General features: G+C 37.1%; 1 long non-coding RNA gene across 1 annotated transcript in view; it reads left to right on the top strand.

Annotated features, from left to right (window-relative positions):
* The window catches only part of LOC122183308, a 196,852-nt gene that overhangs the window by 75,041 nt on the left and 99,063 nt on the right, over positions 1-22,748 (top strand). The window contains exon 2 of the long non-coding RNA XR_006180212.1: positions 21,372-21,619. This is a non-coding gene — a long non-coding RNA (uncharacterized LOC122183308). The remainder of the gene's footprint in view (positions 1-21,371; positions 21,620-22,748) is intronic.

The following is a 22,748-nucleotide window of genomic DNA, read 5'->3' as shown; positions in this document are numbered from 1 at the left end:
CCCTCAGATTACCCATTTCCACGGCAATCTATAAATCTGAAACTGCAACATCTGATTAATTCTCCCAGAAGAGAATAGTGAAGATACAGATTTTTTCATTAATGAAGTTTGTGCTGTTCTGAGGTCTCATATATTTCAGCCATTGTTTTGCAGGTTTTTTTTTTCCCATTCTAATCTCTCTCTTAAGGTACTGAGGCAGGCAAGGACTTCAAAATCATCCACTTTCTGTGACCTAGCAAATTGACTTTTCTTGCAGCACCATTTTGCAAGCTGATGGCCATTCTTTGTTGTTTTCAGCATGAACAAAGCTGTAGTGTACCGTTATTATTTATTACAAACAATTGCTTGGCATCACTTTGCTATTGAGTATTGTACAGTCTTTCTTTTATAGACCATATTCCAAATTAAAAGTCATGTGGCTTTGCATATTTTTGAGCTTTGAGATCAAATGAACCCAAAAACGTAAAATGAAACTGAGCTAAATCTGCTATATATTTCCTGGTCCCAGATGGAAAATTTGAGAAACAAATCCTCCTTCCTCCTTGGCAGACAAGGAAGCTGAGGCACAGATGTCTATTTAAAGGTATTCTGGTGGCAGACAGAAGAAAATAGCTGTCTCAATTTCTGTCTTATCTGGTGGAGAGCACTGGATGATATTTATGTGGTATTTTCTTCAACAAAGCAATGGCTTCACTGTAACATTAGATAAATGAGCTGAATGATAAAAAGGCAGATAAGAATCCAGATGTCATGCGTAGGAATGCCCTTTTGATTAGCTTATGAACCCTTGAAGTAATGCTTCCTGGTTTCTGTGTCATAGAGGCCTCCAGGAAGGTGTCAGAAAAGCAACGTCATTTGTACGTTTGTATCTGTAATTCTCATGTGAAGATAAAAGACACACAGGCTAGATAACTTCAGTCCGTGGAATGTGTTTTGTCTGTTTTTTTTTTTTAAATGTTTTAAGTGTGACTGTAGCATAGCAATAGTGCTCCTTTGTCTGATGTTTGAAATTCTGTGAAGGAAGAGCACTGTCCTCCAGCTGTTCTTTCCCAGCCTTAACCTGGGGCTGCTGCTTCCCGAACCACCCAAACAAAAGCTTGGTGGTCACTTCAGCTTGCTTTGCTTTAGCCATTTCAAAGTTGCCATCTTCTGCCCATTCAGCAGGTACTGTAATTCCCTGCCTGGGCACGGGACAAGATTTGCTTTTATCCTACGAACAACATATGCAGAAATACTTTCTAGGCTCAGGAATAGACTAGGTCAGTGAAACAGGTCCAACAGTGGCCCATAGGAGTAATGATGAGTCACCAGCAAGAAGTATGGAAAATCCAGGAAAGGTGCTGCCAGAGCACTGGTCTGTGAAACACCTCTTCGGTTCTGTATTAAAAGCTGCAATGCTCTGGCCAGAGGCCAACAACTCATCTTGGTCTTTCTGCTCACATTAGGTGAACATGCTTTCATGTTCTCAGTGTGTACTTCTACTAACATCTGTCTTAAGGCAATTGAGATTATTTTCTGCTGCTATATCAAATACATCTTGAGATGCAAGAGAGATGGGGGCAAATATTAGTGCAAGTCAAGTGAAAAGTGTTGTGAACAATCTGGTAACATGAAATGTAGGTATTTTGGGGTAATTTTATAAGCTCACATTATTATGTATAGAGAATAAAGAGTGTATTTGGTTCAAATTAGGTCAGCTTTGTAGGGGTTCAGCGGTGTTCCTTGGTTTAAATTCTGTGAAATCATAGATAAAAATAGGTGCTTCTATCACTTGTGCTTTATGTATTTAGGGTTATGTGTTTCTGTTTGAGTTATATATATTTACGCTGAGTATATTTACCAAATATTCTATTCAGCAGTGGTCAGCCTGAAGCAGCCTGCCATGCCTTTTCAGCAGTGTTATGCATATCGGTAGGAATGCCTGTCATCTCAAATCTCATACCAAACCTACAACTGCTCCAGTTAAATTCTGCATCTGTCTATTGTTCCTTCATATTCCTTGGGTATTATACTCCATGCTACTAATGCATGCATTTTGAAACTGTTTGCTTCTGATTTTTTTTTTTTTTTTTTTTTTGAAAGACATTGACTGATTGGTTTGTGCTATCTGGTAATTTTATCACAGCTGTCGCCATGCATGTTAGGTTTTCTTAAACAAAGCATTGCATTGTAAATTACAGAAATAAAGTTTGTGTTCTTTTTAGACCAGAGTGTCTTTTCAAATAATGAGCTCTATGCCTCCCACCTCCACTTTGCTTTTTCAACAAAAACTTTAGTTGTAATAAACTGCCTTCTCTCCCTTGTTTTAATGTTTCCATCTCGGTTTATTTTTAAAAGGTATTTCTCACTGAAGCTTTTCTTTTTCTTTCCTGCAGTAATATAATCTGCCAGTTACTGGTTTTCTGCAAAGTTACCAATGGAGTCATGGAAATTAGTGAATCTAATTTTTTAAAAGCTTCTTTAGTATTTTCTTTGTGCATTGATCTGATTTAATTCCTCAACAGATACGTATGGTAGGACAGAGAATTTCCTTCCATTAATGTAAAGGGAACACAACTGCTGATGCATATGTCAACACAAGGAGCCATTCTGTGTATTTTATGAGCACCAGCACCAGGGAAAACTCAAGGCATTTCTCTGGATCCTCTTTTGGCAGCAAGAATGAGTCACCTGACTAGAGGACATGAGTGGTATACGCACAGATATCTACCATTACAGCCACTGAACCATGCTATTTTAATAAGACTATTAGGTATCAAATATGTATGAATCTATAGCTGTAACAAAGGGCAGAGCCACTTAATTTTTGTTGTACCTAGATGCCATCCAGAAGGGATTTATGTATCACAAGCTTGTCTTCAAGCCAGCTGAAAATATGGGCATCTTTCATACCAGCGATCCAACGGGCATAATGGGCATATAGTCATTGTATGAAATTCAGAGTATGAGATGTTATGCATTTTCTGCATATCTCACCTTTTCCTTATTCCTCAGTCTGACGAAACTGACTGTACCTCTCCTCTCTCTCTGTCCAACAAGGCCTAATTCCCTTATTAGTCTCTTTCTTGTTAATATGTCCCTCTGCTCTGCAGATTCTAACAAGCCATTTCTCTCAAATTGCCTAATAGCTTAACATAATTAAGTTAAATCACAGCAATTGCTTCCAATCTATATTTAGCTTCAAGTTTGCTGCTTCTGCTTCAGGTGTGAAGTTACCCTTGTATTCCTGAAAGTTCACCCATTTTTTCCTGTGTATAGCAATTGGTCTGAGATGCATTCCTCTTCTTTGCAAACTTTACCTTCCCTTACAACATGTGAGGTTCTCTTCCACCAAATGAGGACCGTGTCAGAATGTTCTGCATCACACAGTGCATGGTGTAACTCTGGTCACCCCAGCTGATCAGTGCTGCCTTGGCTCTAGAAATGTATGCATTGTAAATGATATAATTGTTAAGAATGTCATCCTTTTAAAAAAAGGAAAAAAAAAAAAAAAAAACCCCACCACCACCAACAACAAAAAAACACAACAAAAACAGCCCAGCTCATGCATGCGGTACAAGGAGAATCTGCATCATTAAACTGATCAGAAAGTTCCAGAGGGTCCTAGGTTTTGTAGCAGACTTAAAGTGGCTCTTCTAAAAGGGCTAGGGAGTTCCTCTGTCCCTTTCTTGTTACTGTTTAGTTCAACAAATCTTTTTTCTTTTCCCCTTTCTTTCTTTATCCCTCCTGATCCATTGCCCCTTTTCCCCTCCAGCTGGGTCCCTCAGCTGCTCTTTGATCCCTCAGCTGCTCTGGCACTCCTGCTATCAGCACAACGGGAGGCAGAGCGGCCACACAGACCAATACAGGAGTGAATCCCAGAGCTGCAGCAAAAACCCCCCAAATTTGTTCACTTGCTCTCTCTCTCCCATAGCAACCCTCTTTATAATTGTAGGTTGGCATTCAATAGTCATGCTTTTTGTAATAACAGTAATAGCTCTGATGTTTCACCTAGTTTCTGTGGGGTTTGAATTCTGTATGAGCTATGAAAGCCACACATGACATTGTCATGAGAAAGTCCCTGAGTATGTTAGCAGCCCAGGGCAGCTGCTTTGTGTGCTTCCAGGTGCCTTGTTGCTGCAGGATCAGAGTTTGCAAAAGGTAAAGCTTTTAATTTGAGAGGTGTGTAAGAATCAGTGAGGGTGGAGCAGGAAAATTGTGAGAACAGATTTGGATGTGGCCACAATGAGTTATGTATCCCTTTTGCTCCTCTTTGTTGGCTGACTGTGCTGTATAAAACAAATGGCATGACAAGAATGAATTCAGACACGTCGGAATGATTTTACATAACTTATGCACACTTTCCATCCCCTAGAACACGAAAGGAAAAGGTGACAGCGATAAGCTGCAGCAATTTAGCAGATATAACTGCATTTGTTTCTGGTGTCATTTACGTTTAGGTACTGCTGGTCCGTGCTCATGGTAAAGATCAGTATGTCAGTAGCTCTCATTGTGACAGCTCTCAAGAGCAATGGCTGAATTTATTTTTAAATTTTGATTCTAATGTGCAGCGCCAGTGGAGGTGCACTGCACTGAGTGTTTATTGAAAGCAGGTATAGGAAGCATGGCCTAAAGCTTTTATAGCCCGCAGTGACTTAGTTGCCCACAAGTGCCAGTCTGTATTCTCTCTCCTCTTCCCTCCTGTTTTCCTTCACGTGCCTGCACCAGGTTGTCAGAAACAAACTGGATAAGCCACCCTATTCAGTAAAGAAATTGGAAGTAATAAAAGATCTATTATATGACATATCAGAAGTATTCTTGTTATTGTTCTTTTCACAGGAAGGTCTGTGGACATTTTACAAGGATTATCTGTATCACTGCCATGCTATCCAAATGCAAAACCTTGCTTAAGTCCACTCAGCAGGTCTGTGACAGAATCAGAAATATGTGTCTCTATCCAGCGCTCTGTGCATTAGTGAGAAAAACATGAGCCAAAGAATTCCGGGCTTTATTCACAATCTGAATGTGGATTTAAAATTTCACATATGGTTCTTTTTCCTTTTTCATTGTGGGTCATGTTGGAATGGGAAGTCTTTAGCATCCTGTGTAAGTTGTCAACACTGCAATATACTGCAATATAAAGACAGCACTAATTTTCTGAATTCAGGTATCACCAGAAAAAGTACTATTAGAGTAAGCCACTTATAAAGATCTGTGGGAATAGGATAAGCTAAAAGGAAAGGAGAGTAGCCATGTAGAGTTATAAATGGCTTTAAAATAATCATGAATATTGCAGAAGTCGTATTAGTAACAGCTTAAGTATATTTCCATAGGTGTTTCTTTTTATTTACATATTAATTAGTAGATACCTAAGATATTATGTTACTAGAATGTCTGTGATGTTCATGTTTTATTGACAGACTATTGTATCCAATAAAAGTTGCCAGATGTGGAAAATTAATTTCTACAGGCTTAATTGATTGCAGAATTTCTTACTCTGCCAGTTTTATTCTGTGCAACACTGCGTCTGCTAAGTGTGTAGTGCCAGAGTAACCCTGCAGCTGGGTAGCTGCCCTTCCTAGTCCCTAGTGGTGATGGCATGGGAGATCTCTGTGTACCATGCAGGCCAGTCTCTTTTGGAATCTCTTGGAGAAATCTTCTATTGCAGCGGTCAGATGGAGTTGATGAGCAGCCTAACCTGAATAACAAGGTTTAACGGGAGCACCACAGCATTCGAGTCTTTTTCCCATACCTGCCAATATTGTACTTTTCTGAATATGGATCTTCCTAGCAGCTTCAGCATTCTTTTGCTCATAGCTCCTTCACCAAACAACCCTTTTTGCTGAAGTGCAGGAGGGTCTGCTTTCTAGTGTGCAGCCTCCCTGTGATGAGGACTGCTCCTGAGCTGCGTCAGGCAGAGTGAAGGAAGAGTGCGTGGCCTCTGGAAGCTTCTTCCTGGCTCCCCTCACCCAGAAACCGTGCCTACCCCCTTCTCACTTCTGTTCCTCTGCTGACAGCCCCCTCCAACAGCCTTTTAAATTCCAGTAGCCTTTTTAAGGATCTGTTCAAAACTTAAAATGTTTTGGAGGGAAACAAAAAGCTTTTCACAATTCAAAGAATAGACCATAACACTCAAGATCATCACATCCTTGCCACCACAAGGTAGGACCAGGATAATTAATCTCCATTTTTGAATGTTGAAGCATTTTTTTGGAAAAGCCTTTTTAAAATAAAATAATATACAGGTCCTTTCAATGTGCCATTCCCTTATGAGAGTCAATGAAAGATCATTTGCAATTATACTGTCAGTGAGTTTTGCTGTTTTCCTGACTGCTCCTTACATCATCTACTTTGAAAAAAAAACAACAAAGCAAGCAAAACTTTGAAAAGTGAAACTGGAATAAGTATAATGAAATGTATAGTAACCTTTCAGGTCTTCATATACTGGCAATACTTCAGGAGCAGCTGATAACTGTGTTGCCACTGAGGTCAGCATCATTTGACACTGTAAGGTGCGTAAATATTTGTCTCACAAGATAATGCAGGCAGACATGATTTGTGGGATTACATCCTTAACTGATCTAGCTATTTTCTAACAGCAAGATCCCTAGCAAGGCTGATGGATGTAGCTCAACAAAAGTTATAAGCAAGCTTCTCATATTTATCCAATTAATGCTTAGCCCTTTAGCTTCAAGATCTAATTTGTTGCTCAATAATACTAATTTTGCTTTCCTTGGTACACCCATCTTATTTTACCCTGTTCTATCATGCCCTCATGTGACAAATAGGGAAGAAAATACACTTTAGAGAGCTATCTTATTTTACAGATGTACAGGAAATTACTATTTCTTCCTTAATTTTTTTTAATTCCCTAATGCAGGTGGATCCTTTGGTGGTTTTTAATGCTGTTTCTGCGTTTCAGTGCAGTTCCATGTTCTATAAGCATCTGAATCTCAAAATGAAATGCAGTTAATGTATGTTAAAGTAATATTGCAGAGGGACTTTTTTCATAAGGTTGGTTATTCTTTCAGTATTGGTATCTGTTTCCAAGAAGTATTTGCAGACTTCTTGCTTTTCTTGGATTTCTTTTTTGTTTAAGCAATATAGATATGAGATCATACAATTTACCCTCATCTCTGATCTTGGCAAGCTTCAAGGCATCTTAAAATGGGGATTTCTAATGATGATGAGTGACAGCTTAAACTGAAGGAAGTGGATTTAAAAGCTGAGTGTGCAGTTACAAGTACAGATTTTTTGAAAATCCGAGTAAATGTATGAATTTTCAGAGACAAAGATCAATGCAAATTGTTTCCCATGAGCCAGAAAAGCAGAAATATATCAATCACAATCCAGAAATCCGGAAGGTCTAACCTAAGTTTTTGAGAAATTAAAAGTAAATAAATTTTAGTCATAATTGCTTCAGCATTAATTCTGCAATAACAGCAAGATCAATTTGGACAAAATAATTTCCTCAAACCAAAAGAATATTAAAACTGGAAAAAAAAAAAAAAAAAAAAAAAAAAAAGGAAAGGCTTGTCATTCATATAGGAACTATTTTATGTAACAGCTTTATTCTGACATTAATCCACAATAAGGTGAAGACGTGGCTTTGGGTTGTGTTTGTTTGTTTTGTTAGGTTTTAGGGTGCGGTGGTTTTGTTTGTTGCTCCGTTTTTATTTTCTTTTCATTTTATTGTATCTGTCTTTTTCCCCTTCTAGCTGTAATACAGCACATTTCCTACAAAAATGTCACTTTGAAATTAAAACAGTATGTTCTAGATGCACAGGAGGAGTTCCAATATTTCACAATTAAAGCAAGCAGCGTAGCAAACAAGATGGAGATCTCCACTAAGCTTTCAGAGTGAGGTCTGCTTTTGTGACCTTAGTTTGAGTAACACAGCTGCAAAACACAAGTGCTCTGGAGGGACAAGATGATGGTTTGTTTTACAATCTTTTAGTTTATTTAGCAAACTAAAATAACAGTTGCTTTGTAGTCAACTTTGCTGGACAGATAAACAATAGTGACAATTTCATATGATGTATATAGACAGAAGAGGTTAGCTGCAACCCCTGAGTGATGGAGCTTGTCATATTCCCTTCTCCTGTAATGCACAAGGTTAGAAATCAATGTCTTAATCATGGGCAGCTCTGGGCAATTCAGATATATCACACACAAACAGGCTTCTAATTACATTTAAGAAATACATATCATACATATATAAACTGACATAAATATCAGAGTGGTGTTGCTAGCTGTCAAAATGGATAAGTATAATTCCCTCAGTGGCCCTTGACAGGTTCAATACCTGCTACGGAGGTGCTATGAACAGCATTATACGGCTGATTGAGTTATGACAGCTCTAACCCAACAGGGAAGCGAGGCAGGAAGGAATAGCCTGGGCTGCAGACAAATGATGATAAAGTGATCACTTTAAAGAACAATCTCCATAATATTTCATGCTTGCTGCACGGTGTAAAGGCAGTCTTGACTGCGGGGCTAACTGCTCTATCAATTGATTTGATTCACTGCTGCAGCTACTCCCAGTCATAATATTTCAAATAAATGGCACCGTGGATAGAAATAATATCTGCATCAATATTAACCCTGAAAGGACTAATGGACACAAGCTATAATTTCCTGGACACCCTAATAATGCATTTTGACTGGGTTTGACTTGGAATGATTTTTTTCTTCTTCTTTTACATATATATATATACATATAGATACAGATATATGAACACCATATTGTTTACTTAAACTTTCCTTTATGGCAGTGAAAAAGCTTTGCACTTCAAGCCTCGTTCACAATTTCAAGTTTAATTTTAAAGGAAATTCTACTTAGTATTATTTTTAACTGTTTATAGCAAACATCTTACATTACAATTGCATTAATTATCTGAAAGGAATGGGATGTTGAGCATTTATTTGCATATGTGTATTACACAATTTTTGTGCGCATGTGTACATATGGAAAGAATCTGCTGTGATTCATTTAAAACAAACAGTAAAGGAGCTTAAAATTAATTATAAATGAGAATGGAGTCAACAAATTATATCCTGGAAACGCAAGAAACCAGTAAATTCTAATGGTTATACAGGATGTTAGGGTTTCTTTTTCCTTTAGAAATAATAAGTACTACGTGAGACAAGCTGAACATGTAAGAAGTAGAAGTGAATTTATGTGTTCATAACCTTAAATCAAACCTGATTTCTATTTTCCATGCAGTTTTTCACATACTCTGCAACGTAATGGATGTTTATTCTCTTCTTTCATTCATAACACCGTGCTGACATTTAAGTCCCCTTTAAAGATCTGCTGTGCTTATTGTGAATCAAGTTGACATGTATAAATTTTATCATTTTATTATTGTTATTCTTTTTCCACTACTCTGACTACTTGGCCATCTTTGGATTGTGAGTCCTTAAAATCAGAGTCATGCCCATAGATTTAGAAACTGTGTAAAAAATAGTATTTCATGCATGCTAACAAGAATTAACCTGGATGAGTTTAAAAATCTATTTCTGTTATTACCAGTTTGTATCTAGATAAAAAGTGTCCTTATCAGACTCTTTTTTTTTTTCGTTCGTCACTTAAACATTTACTATAAATCAGATAGGGTGATACTCAGGTTTGAATCTCATGTGATTTGTTTATATTTGAAGCTAAAATAGAGGTACTTTGTGAACTGTCCTTGGTGAATGCTTTGATTACAGAAGTGGTCTTAAAGAAGTTTCAAAGGACCCCATTTTATAGTTTTCTAGAAGATGTGGGGGAAATAATGCTATTTCTGAGGATGCAAAATAAAGCCTGAAGGTTCCAAACCTGAAGGTTCCAACTGAGTTTGGAAGGCTGGCCTGAATCTAAATTTGAAATTAAAATTTATAGAAGATCAGCATTGACTCAACCACTGTTTCTGTGAGTCTACTGTCACAAAAGTACTATTCTCCTTTTTTTCTGACTTGAGTACACAAGCAAGTTCTGTCATACTTGTTGCTTGCTAGCGTGCTTACCTACGGATCAGTATCAATTTTACCAGAAATGAAAGCACATGGCTCTCATAATGTGTATTTTCTTGTTCTGCATTTTCTTAGGAGCCTATGCCAATAGTCCAGGTCTCCTTTCTGTAGATCACTACTCACTATTCCAGTATTTTACCAAGATGACTCTTTGATTTTTCCTCCTTGTTTTTTTGTTTTTTTTTGTTTTTTTTTTCCCTCTTGTCTTACAATGGATGGTGCTAGTTTTATTTTTCCATTTCAAACTATTTCCTTCATAGCAATCTGGTAATCTTTTGATACTTGTCTGCCCCTTCTCTAAACTTATTGAACTTCTTTATGAAGTCTAATTCAATTTCAGACTTTTGGCTCAAGTTGTTCAGTTCCTATCAGTCTGTCCTTGCCTGGCTCTTCACCTTTATTCCTCTCTATTTTGGTGTGTATTTTTTGCTCCCACTTTGTTATTTTCTCTATGTGCTCAGGCTCAGTTATAGAGATAGCCCCCAAATACAAACCAAACATTCTCACTAGTCAGAAACCTTACACATATTTTCCTTTCTTTGAATTAGAATACTGGCTTGTCAATCTAAATGTTTCTTCATGAATGTCCAACATATAACAGTTAAAGTAAAACTTTGAAATTTCACTGATAGCTGCAACAAAACTTCAATGTCTCTGTTATTGACTGCATCCAGCAATCCAGCATCACAGCTCTGTCACTATTCCTTAACTTGATATTTGACTTGGGCTTAAACCTTTTGTGTCTTGAAATCTAGGCCATATGATTATTTTGGAAATCCATTTCTGAAAGAGGGTATGCCCTGTCCATTTTGTGCAGCATTAACTTTTCTCCTGATTCTCATCATCGTCTACTGTTTTTTGGAAACTGAACTTCACTTGAGACACACAGTCAATTTGCAGATAGTCACAAGCACTATGCAAAGCCTGTTAACCTAAACTACTTCTTTCCTTGTTTCCTTATTCATCTTACATTAGCTCCATCACACTGATAGTAAAATAGTTGTTTTCATGTTTGCTATTTCCTTTCCCATTCTTTATCCTCCATTCAGCATCAAGACATCAATCTTGAGCCTCACCAGACTTGATAACTTACCAGTCTCTGCCACCCTGTCCCTTGTTCCTAGGAGTATTTTTCTTTCAATTCAGTATGGTTACAAGGAGCTTGCCATTTACAACTGCAAAATTGTTATCTTGCAAAGCCCTACTAAACGTCCTTTTGACTATAGGTCCAAACGGTCAAGCTCCCAGCTTGAAATCTTGTCAAAATTTGCTGCATATGGTTATTTTGTTTTGTGTTGCTCCTATCATAATGTCATCTTTTGGTGTTCTCATTGTCTCTATCTTTTTAATGGATTATAAATTATTTGGGGTGAAGACTGTCTTTTTCAGTATTTGCAGAGTATCAAAAATCGTAGCAACATAGCAGTACAAGTAATTAAGACAGTAATAATAATAAAAATAACTTTTACACCAAAAAGAGTTGTGAATTCAGCCAAATTAAACTCAAGAAAAAAAAATTATTTCCAAATATGAATTATTCCCCAGTAGGGTCTGAGACTTAATTTCAGATATGTGAACAGAAAACACAACTTCTTAACTGGGCCAGCAATGTGCTTTTTAAATCTGATAAATTACAGAGTTGCATCCATTTTCCAGCTAATGTAGATGAAGTGTAAATACATGATGATAACTGAAATACATCCCTTTACTGTATTGCAAATGGGGAGGTGGGAAGACCCTCAGTATTTTAAGGGCCAAAGAGAATGACGGGAGCAGCCTTAAAGATTAATTCCTTGTGTCTAGTTTAAAACAAGATTAAATTAGCTTGTGTGAGCTGCTGTTAGCAGATGCACTATTACATTATGCATGATTCCTGACTGCTCATAGCATGAACAAACTGCACAGTGTTCCATTAGTGATTTTCAATGCTGTGCTAAGCTTTAAGTCACATAGACAGGCCATTGTATTGGGTTTACTTTGCGGATGTGTTTTCCAGGCAATTTCACAACCTACCTGATCACTGTTATTGATTGACTGGGTTTGAAATGGATAAAAGAATTAACCTGTGTAAGGGTAGTGGAATGGGGTATATACAGTATCCTATATACTTAGTATGATCAATAGTACTCTAATGTAGAAAATTTAACCAGACAGGGCAAAATTGTCTTGCCCACCTGCATCAATCTTTGTGCTCCCCACAGTGTATACCATTCTACTTATCCTATATACATATGCTGTTATGCTTTTCATCTGCTTTTTTTTCCTTGGACACTTCTCTTTCTACTGTTCTCTGTAATCTTGTGAATGCACTGATATACATACTCTAAAGCAAACTTACGAACTTCTAAACAGGGATATTTTTCCTCTCTTGTGTCCACTTTTGAAGGGAAACACAGGCAGCTACACTTATCTAGAAACTCTCCTGTTTCATCTGTAGAGAATTCCTACTTCCTCTCACCTACGCTCTGTGGCTGTCTTCTGCTAGTTCTACTGCATGACCAGTACAGATCTGCTTTCATTCATGGTGCCCTGTCCTACCCCCAGCACCTTTCATTCAGACATAGGTCTTAGTGATCTCCAGTTCCCATTTGAGACATTTCTTACCCTCCCCTACCTTACATGAGCTGCAAACACACACATTTTTGATGCCAGTGTATTATCATATTTATTACATATGCTTGATAGTACTGGATTTTTTCCTTCCAACTAATCTTTGCATTTGGATGCATACCTGTGTGACCTATTGTAGGGAACTTGGTTTAGCAGAGGGGTTGGACTCAATGATCTCTTGAGGTCCTTCCAACCCCTGTGAGTCTGTGATTCCCAATATTGGCTAATTAAATGTTTATTAGTGAAACTATAACAAACCCAAACTTGTATAACAATTTTGTGGAAATAAAGCTAAGTTATGGCTACTTGAAATCTTTATCAGAAATATTTCTGAATAAAGCATCAGAATTGTAATTCACCCCTGAAACTAACATAGTATTTTTAAATTGTACTCTGGTCACGTAATTAGGATCAGGAAATAGGCTTTCATACAGCTTTGGTTGCATTATGTTCACTCCCTCCAGCATCAAGAAAGCATTAAATACACCAAACTTCTGGCCATCTGGGAATTCCTACCCTTCTGGCCAACTCCTTTTCTTTCTTGGCTAACTTTCTTTATTCACTACCTCCTCTAAAGGAAAAGCCACCCAGAAAGGCATTTCTGTCTCTTCTTTCAAGAATCCCAGGAGACTTCAGGAAAAAATAACTGAGAAGCAACAGTGCTACTCAGCTTTTGCTTATCCCACGAGATGGGAAAGACAAAGAAGGAGGAAGGGTTCTTCAATGCATTTCTAGAATGTGTTTCTGGTCTGCTACTTCCAGGACAAAATTTTAACATAATTGATTAACATTTTTTTATTAATTTAAAATAGAAGTGTCTGTGTGTCCTTCTTCTTGCAAAGTTTAGAAATCTCAGCATTTTATTTTGTTATGAAATGAAAATTGCTTTGAATCATGTCCTGAAATATGCAAAAAATTCATCTGTAAACTGTATTAGGAGATTGATTACAAGAAGGGTATATTCTGAGCTGATGTAGTCTTTGTCTTTTGCCTAGAGCTGTATCCAAACTTGCAGTTTCTCATGGTAAGCATTCTGTCATATAATTTTGCAGCACTCTCCCCTACAGCCTATGGGTATTTAATTTTCTGTAATTGTCTAAGCTAGCAACTTGGAGCTTGGAAATTCTTCAGTAATTTCAGCACCAATGGTCACTACAGCTATACCCTTAATCCCTGTAGTTTTTCCCTGTAAAATGGGTGTTGGAATGGTTGCTCACTGAGCTGACGTGTTAGCTAATGGTTTTAATATGAACTAATAAAACTACACAAAACTAGTAACATTCCTTGGAGGTAAAATTGATTGCAGAAGTTACTACATGACTTCAAAATACTATTGTTATTGTCTAAAGAAACCAATAATTCAAGACCTGTTTTTCACTTGTGCCAAGGGACTTAGAAATTAGAAAAAACAAATCAATCACATGGCTTTAAATGTGAAATTGTTCTGCTGAATCCTCTGCCCAGACAGGACCAACTTGGGTGGTAAGGTCAGCAGGGTGACAGAGCTGGCTAGCGGTGTCACTTCTTTACCAACACACGCTGTCCAAGCACCGTAGAATTGCTGCCAAGTCCCAGCATGGCGGCAGGAGAACCAGCAGAGGAGTTAGCAGTGTGCAATATTTAAGAGAGACCACTGCAATTTCTAAGCAGTCAATGTAAACAAATATTTTCACACAAAGCAAACGCTTTGTTCAAAGCAAAACTTGCTAGCCACATTAAGCACTAGCAGAGCAAATGCAGCAGATACTGAATAAAAGGCCGCTGAAATTTTTTATTGCTAGGGGAAAAAAAAGGTCCAAATATTCCTTGACAAATTACTGTTTGGTAGGGGCTCTATTACCAGTTGAACAGCCATTGGTCAGCAAATTGGTCACATTATTTGTTAGTAAATTTGAGAGTGCAAAATTATTTATTGGTAAATTAGAGATGGCAGAATTATTGGTTGGTAAGAGAAGAATTGCAGTGATTTGTTAGCAAATTAGAGATGCTTGGTTTTGTCTGTGGGACAAATCAAGGTTGGTCAGATATTGGAGGCCAAATTAAAGACGGCCATATTATTTATGGTGAATGCTGAAATCCTGCTTTGTGTGTTACAAGCAAGTAAAAGTTGGGAGGGGTTGCTTGGCTGTTTTTCAGATTCACTTTTAATTTTTTTCTGGTTTATGTTTGGTTTTATCTTTGCTTTTTTTTGTGTATGTGTCCGTTAATATATAAGTAAACAATTTTTTTCAGTTGATTCATGTTCGTTCCATGATTCATGAACCAGGTATTACCATAATCTGTGCAGAGTGCTAAGGGACTTCTGAAATTGATTGAAGAAAGGTGTTAGAATGCCAGAACTAAAATCTGAAGCCTTTGCTATTCCAGAGTTAAGCTGGTGCTGTGCAAGCAGTATGAGTTACTCCTCGCTGGCCCACAGTCAGCTGGCTGTGGCCGGAGAAGCTAGTGATGTGAATCCCTTTCCTGAGAAGCTGCCCCGCTGCCAGCTGAGGGCTGGTTGCCCTGCTTTTATTGTCAATGAACTGGGATTAGCAAGGACATGGAGCAGTAGGGCCTTCAAAGCAGGAGTTGCTGTGAAGAGTGGGGATTTCTTTGGACAGCAGTAGTCTATCTACTTTGTCTCTTGCACAAAAGCTAAACCACAATGCCAAGGTTAATAAGCAACCATCCTTACCATGTAATAAGGGTCTTTTTGGTGGAGAGCTGCAACTGAGATCACCGTGTTCTTCCTAGACAACTCTGAAAACAGTGTTTTTGGTCTCACTGATATCACAAACACAGCTTTGTACTGGAATATAGTAATGCAGTGGAAGCTCATATTCTCAATTGTCTTTAGTATATGTTCTTTCTTTGCTTTTATCTGCAGACTTCCATCTTGAAAGCAATCTTGATTTTGCATTCTGTACATAGAACAATTTGGTATCATTTTAGATCACTGGAAGAGAAGTGCTTTTTACTTGAAAACTTTGCAAACAATGTACAGAACACAATGGTAAAACTATTAAATCATTTTAGATTTTAACAATGCTGAAGAAAATAATAGAATAGTTAGTATGAAATGTCCATGGCTGTTTATATAGCAGTTGAATTCTGTGTACAATGCAGACCAACACTAATTAATCAGTTTTACTTTTCCAAAGGGACAATTCATAATTGTTTTGACAATAATACAGATGGAGCCAGGGAAGATGTATTTTAAAACTTGAAGAAAGTCTTAAATTTTGAAACATTAAAATTTGCTTTTTATATGAACTCCTGTAACAACAGTGCCCCTACCTTTCCTGTCTACTAATTCTGCCAAAAATGATGTGTTTATTTGGAGACAGTAAAATATGTTTGACATTTTTAAGACACAGCTAAGGGGGAGATTTTGCAAAAGTGAAGGGGGTGAAAAGGAATTTTTATCCTGCTGAAGTAGCAACACAATCACAAGATATCTGGGTTTTATAAATCTCCTGGATTGAGATAACATATGCTGCACATTTTTCGGTGTTTTCATGAATCAAAAAGTTAGAACTTGGAATTCATCAGAGCATTTCAGCAATACAATGATTGTTCAGTGTTGGGTTCAGTTTGAAATGCTTATCTGGAAAGCTTTAGCTAAAACCATTACAATTAATTAGAAATGGTTTAACAATTTCAGAAGAACATAATTATAGCCCCCCCCCCCCCGTCCCCGTGGGCGGTGTGGGGGCCGACCTAATCTGCTCGCCAGAAATGGAATTATCCCCTTGGTGCCAATCACATTCTGCTCTCAACTCTCAAGATCAAGTAGGCTCACACTGTAAGGTGTGTACTTGAGCCTACTTGAATCTCAGCCCGAGATTGTTGTACTCTTCAGGGTTTTCCTTCTGGTGATTTGTTTCAGACGATTGCAAACTTTACGTTCATATCAAGATCTGGAGTATTGAATTGACAAACTATCTTCAGCTGCTATTCAAAGATAGCATGAGACAGGAAAGGTAAATAAGCAAAAACAAACAAACAACCCAGCAAGAATAAACTGAAGAAGGAGTGAAGAAGGTACGCAAAAAAAAGCAGGACAATGTGGATGGCATTTGTTTGGTTTTTTTCTCCCAAGAGAATCTGATAACTTTTAACAGAAAATAACTTGATGTGGGAAGGTGGAGGCAGGCCACTAACCTTCATTAGAAAAGACCATGATTTGGGTATACCTCCACTTAAAATGAACACAGCTTTTTACCAGAAATTGTTGGTCATACTTTCTGCTGGTAAAATAAAATTTAAAAGTAGGTTGATTCCTCAAGCCATTTATCTGAGTTCTTTCTGAGTTCAGCAGAAGCTGGGATAAATCATTCTACTATGGCTCTATGAATCTACCTCACCTTTTAACTTGTTATAACAGATAAAATCACAGTTAGTTAAATCTCCTACAATAAAAATTCATGTTTATCGTAAGGTCAGTAAGAGCAATAGTATGTTTCCCAACACTTATTAATACAACTAGTAAAAAATTAATAGTGGGAGTCTTCATAAAAATATAAAATTTAAAATGAAAGTCTTGACCAATCTACATAGGAAATCTTTATTCCACCTGTAGTATTCTTCCATTTTGCCAGATTTACAAAATATTTGCAATTCAATGGTTGCAGTTCATAAAATATCCTGAGTAGGAAGAGACCCATGAGCATCACTGAGTCCAGCTCCTGACCATACACAGCAGCCTAGGAGTTAAACCATGTATCTGTGAGCATTGTCCAAATCTTTCTTGAATACCAACAGGCTTGGAATCATGACCACTTACCTGGGGAGCCTCTTTCCAATGCCTGAACACATCCTCACGTGTCTGTATGTATTTTGAGAAAACATTTGAGAATTTTCAAAATGACTGCAAGATCTTTCAGAAAAATAGGGCAGCTCTGCCCACCACAAGGGGTTGGAAATGGATGATCTTCAAGGACTCCTCCAACCTAAACTGTTCTATGATTCTACGAGAAACAGTAAGAGAAATTCACTGAATACTGTACTGTTCTGAATTTGGTGAAATCTTTGTGAGTTTTATATATCAATTTAGATCTCTAACTATAAATTTCTTCTGCGGGGTTTTTTCTTCTCAGTGCAGATTTTTTTCCTTTTCATAGGACTACGAAAGTCATCATTAAAATCTGAGAAAATAAATCACAGCCTGGAGTGCAATAACAGTAAGATAGGTGAAGTTTTGAATTTAGAGACTGACATACTTCAGAAAATTTAGCTTTGCTGTTCGAAAAGAATAGCATGAAATGTCTTAGTCTGACATAAGTATCACGGTCAGAAAATAAATTCAAAAGCCATAAGTAAATGTAAACAAATGCATATTGTCCTTTTTGCCAATTGCAGATATTTGAAAAGCTAACAGCTATTCGAATTGTGCTGTGAACTAACTATTCTCCACTGTAGGAAGAAGAAGATCTTCCCAGGATTCAAATACATTATTTTTCATCTTCACTGTGAAGAGCTTTTTCCTCTTCTTTTCTTCATAGAATAAAAGGCCTTTCTGTTCTTTCAGTTGTGCAATCTCTGCCTTTTAGGGGGAGTTTCTGCTCCACTCACCCATCACCACCACCCAGCAACTCTGCAGTTTCTGTGCTTGATCTAGGAGAACAATTGGTAAAGGGGCTGAGAAGAAAAGAGAAGTACGCGCATGTGCGCACACGTACTTTTTCACAAAGGAAGGGAGGAAGGTTGGTGATCCTAAGAAAAAAGACTTAAAACATCTCAGGTAGAAATGAGAGCATTTCCTAGTCTAGCTGTGTGATCAGGAAGGCATTTGAAAGCTTACATTTAAATGGCTTAGGCAGCTTTGCAGTTGCATGGTAAATGGGTGCATTTGCATTTATGCATTCAAATATGCAACTTGGTCTGAACATAGTCTACAGTATCCTACATAATCTATTGGTATTTCTGTCACACTGCAAAGTCTTAAAGCAACAAATCTGGGTACAGTCTTCATTTTTTCAGTTATATTTTGAAATAATATTAATTTGATGCACTCTCAAAGCTTTCCTAGATAGACTTTGATAAGTTTGGATTTTGAACTTGGATAATTGAGGATATAGTGTGTAGAAGCTGTGTAGGCTGTGTAGTTGAAGGGCTAAGGAGAAGAAACAAATCCTTCATTGCAAGGTCATGGTGGTTTGGCTGCTTGCAATTTACTGGCAGTTGAAGACCGTTCAGTGGCAAATGTGGCAGAAAGGGCATGTGTCCACACTGCCAGCACCATCAGCATGGCACATGGGTATTGTCTATGGTAATAGGAGTTGATGAAGAGATTGAAAGAGCAAAAGATTAAAATACGTATACAAGTACTTATACAAAATAAGTATACAAAATAAGTATTCTTTCTCCTATAGCAAATTCTTTTATCTTAGTAGATATGTCCCATCTGTCATTTATTCTGTTTCAGTCATGGTCATTATGCGTCTGGCATCCTTCGTAAGAATTGTGTATATTGTATACTGGTTATGTTCAAATACAACTGTCTAAGCTAGTTTATAAAAAAAGTTTTTTTTTAAAGCTGCACATGCACCATTTCAAAAATACGCAAGTACATTGCATTTATCCTTACAAAAAAATTGGCTGATGAGTGACTTCAAGCAGTGATGCACTTATATTCATGTAATCTGCGTGTGTTCAAACTAAATGTGGTCACTTTCATTTTGTGAAGTAAATTAAAGGGAAAATCCTGTGTAGACTGTTGGTTTGGGTTTTTTTTTTTTCCGATGGTGTCCTAACCTTAGTAAGAAGAAAACTGGGCCAACTAGTTCTTGCTTTTATTAAAGTTCCTGTTGGCAGCACACTGTTGGGACACATTAATCTTAGTATTAATTCTGAGGAAAAGGGACTAAGAAGCCTAGGATGAATAAATCATTCTGGAGGCCATTTGGATTCCTTGGCACCTTCTGGGTTACATTGTTGGTGGATGAAAAGGCTTCTCTAAAGTGTTAAAGGGCTGGATAGCACAATTGGCTGTTTGCAAAATTACTCACAATAATGTGTGAGCATTCTGCTGGAGGTAGGAAGAAAAGAGTAGGGTGGTTGGAGCACCTGTTTTTGTGCAAAAAAAAAAAAAAAAAAAAAGCACTCTCATGATTATACATGGTGAGTTTGAGAGCTGGGGCTCATAAGAGCCCCATGTAGGCTTTGTCACTGAGAGCAGTGAGTGCTGTTTCCATTCCAGCTCTGAGGTATTTGTTGATACCCGGGAGAAAGAAGAGTAGTTGAAACTCATCCTTTTGTGTTGTCACTTCATACATTTTTTGGAGGCCAGGGGACAGGACCCATTTTTTCCACTTCAAATAAACCAAAAGAGGATTTTTCTATTTATCTTTCTCTTGATGACTAATTCTGAAATACACTGCAAGATAAAATTGCCAGACTCCAAAAGCGGCTGCTGATTGTCACACAGTAGTAGCTAAACATTTTCAGTGGCAGTCAGTGAACAATTACATGCTACAATTTACACTGTCTTCTCTAGCATGTTCTTTGACTGAAGAAGCACCTATTATTAGCTAGGCAATAATCAAATACTTAAAATAGGCATGTAAAAGAAGATTTGGAGAATAATGCATGCTACCATTTAATAAGCATTTCACTCCCTCATTAGATGCACTGAAGTGTAGAAACCCAAGTTATATTGCTATATTTTTAGCTGACAAATTTGCTGTTGGGATGGTTATGTTTTCTCTTTGCATTTTCTTCATACAACAATCTAGTTTTATAAACACGGATCATCTGTAATGCAGTGAATGTAGTGTACAACAATTTTTTGAATGACTTTTAGTTGTTAGATGGCAGAAATCGAAGTTAAAAGAATACTGAAACTAGAAAAGTGAAAAACAATATGAAATGTCTCAAAACATTTAATTTTCAATGAAATAATAGAATATCACTGTACCACTTGTAACATAAATGGGAGTGTTTGAAAGCTATCAACCTGTTCATGTACTGATATAGATAGACTTTTTCAAGATAGCCAGTTGTCAGTGAGCTTAGGAAGGAAATGCTGCTTTCGTGTACATATGTTTCTTGTAAAGATGTTTGGTTAGTAACAGTTTACAATACGACAACTTAAGCAATAGACAGTATTGGTAATGCAACACCAACAACAGAAAAGGTGGGCAAGAGCCACTGTTTATGTTTGATTGCTTCAGAATATGAATTTCTAAAGGAAGTGCAAATAATTTAGCTCATTTTTTAAGGCAGAGAACATACTTCTATACTGATAGAGCATCTTTCTTTCTGCTCACTCTGTTTCTAGCCTAGAGGTATACTTAAGTACACTGGCTGTGTAGTGACCTAATGTTTGGTTCAATTTGTCCAGGACAGACAAGGAGCAGTGTAAGTGTAATTCTATTCACATACTTCCAGACTGAGTAGTTTATATTAAAATTATTTATTATTTTAGAACACCAGCTAAAGAGAGAAAAAATGTTAACTTTTTTCTTTTTAATCTCCACTTCTTAGATATAACCTTATAGTATACACTTACCACATGGTGAACTTAAGCTTCACTTACTAGTATTTCTGCAGTCCTCTTATACCTTTGGCCTTCTGACTTGAGTGATACAATAAATAAAATAGAGAACTGCAAGATGCAATGATTAATAGAAAAATAAAGCTTCCATCAGGTATAGAACCTGAATACCACTTATTCTGCATTTACATTGTGGTATTTGGAGGTCATGAAATCTCATTGTAGTGTCTGGGTGATATTTGTCATTTTGTACTAAAGCAGATGATCATCATATATTTCTCCATTTCAGGAAACCCTGCAAGGGTGTTCTGCTGCAGAGAAACAAAGACTGCAATCTCAAGCATCTACTTTGAAGACACCCAGGAAACATACCAACTTAATGTAGCCAGGATCTGCATTACTATCCCTAAGAAGACTTAAATCTTTGGAACTTAGAAGAGAAACTATTCTGTGCAGCATGATAAACCTGTCAGGAAACAGAAGACAAAGTCCTATCTGATCTAAGGTTGTGGAAAGCTTTCCAACTCACAAGAGAAGGTAAGCTCAATCCAAATAGAAAGTGGAACAATTTTTTTGATGGTATTAATAAAAATCAGCAATTTCCAAGATACGTGAAGTAAAATGCTATTATAATCAAAAATTGCTTTCTAAATTCCTCACTTACCTTCTTTATTTTTTTGATGGGAAGTGCTAGGTAATATTCACATGCAGCACATCATGTGCCACATCAAATGAGCTTGAGCCTCTATGGAAAAACACAAGATTAATGTGTCTTTGTTCATAGAAGTACATAATATCTGGTGCTCAGTTCCACCTTCTACCAATGGAAAGCTACTGCTTTTGCTACCGAGCAGAACACTATCCTGGTTTGTAATGCAATTATTAAATTGCATGGGGGGCCTAAGTAAAATTTTACCTTGATTTTATAGAGTCATTGACTTTAATGGACTTGTTCCAAATTTTCACCGGTGTAACTGCAAGTAAAAACAGGCCAGAAGATGTCACGTAAGGCAAAATAATTCCATCTTGTAAACCATAATGCAGGTTGCATGTAGTTAAGTATGGGTCCAGTAAATTCATCTTTCAGATGATGCGTTAAGTGACAGCCTAGGATGCTCACGGTTACTTAAACTTTCCTGTCTCTTCTCATAGGACAAGGGAAGTTCAGTACTAATAGTGTCCAAAAGAAATTCTAGGTAGTATTTTACTTAGCTTAAATTGTCTTTTTGCATATGTTTAGATCGTTGTTCCTCACTTCATCTTTCTGAAAATCTAACCAATTGAGCCATAACTGTTTTGCAAATGACAGATATGTTATTGCCCAGAAACAACATACACTGGAATTTCTCTTAATCTGTACAATTGAACTGCAAAACATCGATAAAGTCTGAATTGAAAAAGCAAGTGAAGAGTCAAGATTGATGTTTTAATATTTAAGGACAGATCCTCAGCTAGTATAAATGATTTTAGATTTCTTGAACTACCATTTTATTTTTATCTGGTTTTTATTTCTTAAAATAATATTCTATTTTATTTGGTCATGCACCCTAAGTGTTACTAGTCTTGCCTGTTTATATAAAATATCTTGTGACAATTTGGTCTTAAATGAAAAAACAAGGTACAAAATATTACTCTTTTTTTCTTTTTTTTTTCCTTGTATTTGCCC

Source organism: Lagopus leucura, unplaced genomic scaffold (assembly GCF_019238085.1).
Source record: "Lagopus leucura isolate 7727_CA_CO unplaced genomic scaffold, USGS_WTPT01 Super-Scaffold_100017, whole genome shotgun sequence".
Taxonomy (NCBI): domain Eukaryota; kingdom Metazoa; phylum Chordata; class Aves; order Galliformes; family Phasianidae; genus Lagopus; species Lagopus leucura.
Note: the sequence above shows the minus strand (reverse complement) of the source record. Positions and strands in the feature narration are given on the sequence as shown.